The sequence below is a fragment of the Apis dorsata genome, unplaced genomic scaffold (genome assembly GCF_000469605.1).
Source record: "Apis dorsata unplaced genomic scaffold, Apis dorsata 1.3 scaffold_227, whole genome shotgun sequence".
Classification (NCBI taxonomy): Eukaryota; Metazoa; Arthropoda; class Insecta; order Hymenoptera; family Apidae; genus Apis; species Apis dorsata.
This window is the reverse complement of record NW_006263509.1, coordinates 461,935-463,804: the sequence shown is the minus strand read 5'-3', so window position 1 is coordinate 463,804 and position 1,870 is coordinate 461,935. Positions and strand designations below refer to the sequence as shown.

The 1,870-nt window shown below is 36.2% G+C and overlaps 1 protein-coding gene across 2 annotated transcripts in view; it reads right to left on the bottom strand.

Annotated features, from left to right (window-relative positions):
• Positions 1–1,870, bottom strand: part of LOC102673555 (tyrosine-protein phosphatase non-receptor type 5-like) — an 8,237-nt gene that overhangs the window by 4,685 nt on the left and 1,682 nt on the right. The window lies entirely within an intron of this gene.

Here is a 1,870-nt window from a genome sequence, read left to right as displayed (position 1 = left end):
TTTTTTTTTTTTTTTTTTTTTTTTTTTTTTTTTTTTTTTTTACAAATACAAATACATCGATCGATCGATTTGTAACCAATGATGAAACAATCTTCGTTTATCTCGTAGGGATGAGATTAAATGATGCAAAACAGCGGTTATTTTTCTCTCATGTTAAAAGGCGAGAACGGTTCGATTTTATCAATTATCCATCAGTTAAGACAATATTGGATCGAGCAAACGTCTAGGCGTGTGTCTTACGCATTTCTCAAGAATATCTTGGTGAATCAGAAAACCGGATGTTGCCCATTCATCCCTGCCATACGGCCGACATCCAATATTCGCTCTGTCGAATCGCTCTGTTTATAATTTTATACCTTTCCTTGCGTAAGGAAAATTACAACGCTATATCGTTTCTCTTCTCTTTTGTCTTAAAATTTTATTCCAACTTAATATATTCTTCCGGTCATCGATGTTTCATTTTTTATAAACGAAAGTTTGTTGAATACGCGACGGTTTTTTTTTTTTTAAATAAATCTTTTTTCCTTACTTATGAGTCAAACGTTTCGAACTTTCGTCATTGTCACTTCTTTCTCTTTTCAAACTTTTAAACACTTTCTTTTTTCTCTCTCTTTCTCTTTCCTTTAATTGACTCAACCAGTGACCAGTCACATACTGCAACAATTACTCATATTACACAATACCCCGTATTCTTCGAAGCTAACGTTCAACGAACTCCCTGAAGCTGCCTACCGATGCCTCATGCTCAACAATGCTGACCAACTGTCATTGTTGCTGAACAACCGGCTGAAAAATCAATAATCCAGCTTTCAACCGAATTTTCGATCCACTCTCTGCGTTTATCCAATGGATTCGTTGAATTAATCGAGGGCCTTCGAACGAAGCCAATTCTCACGATATCTGTCGAGATACCTTGTCGTGTCCTCGTGTCACCACGATTGCTCGTATGCTCGAGAGTGGTAGTTTTAACAGCATTGTTAAAAAAAGAAAGAATCTATTTTAGATACATACGTTACGTGTGATGGCGCGTGTCGAATATTTCCAAATCGAAATTAAATCGTATACACGTATAAGTTAATTATAAAGAACAAAATTTTTTAAATTCAATAATACTCATCTATGAAATCATCGAGTAACTATGTGTTAAGATTTTTAATACAGTCGATAATATATTATCCTCATGGATATTAGATTATTTTTTTTTAGCAATATTTAAATCAATTTTGGATTGTTCAGTAGTTCGATTAAACTTCACCGTGTTCCAAAATGTTGGATTCCATTCAATCGTTTTATTAAATCACCGTAAATGATGACTCGAATATCGTAAAATCACGAGAATGAAACAAAGAATATTAGGAAGGCAAGTTTAACTTTTAAAATTGCACGTGAATGGATCGATGGAAGCACCGGTCGAGAAGAAAGAAAATTATCGGCGGGGAGATCGATCAAGTTTTTGACTCAAAATTTTGAACCAAACCACTTTACCACACATTCCGTAGTTCAAGATTTATCGAGATTCACTCTGATTTAATTGATTGAGGAGAACATATTAGAACTTGGTAGAAAAAAAAAATTGAAAACTCGAGAGAAAAAATCGGAATCGACGAGAACACTGGATCGAAGCACTGGAAGGGAAAGAAAAAGAAAGAGAAAAAGAAAAAAAAAAAAAATTGCCGAGGAAAAAAAAGACAAAGTTTGACGAGTGTACGGGAGCGTGGATTCGTACGAATCGTAGGGAGGTCGTGGCACCGACTAAATTAGAGGCTCCATTCACCCTTCGGAGGGGGCTTGCGAGCTTTCGCAGGGCGCACGCAGCCAGACACGCACTTGCGTAAAATTGTGTACCGTCGATTCGAACGAGAAACGCGTG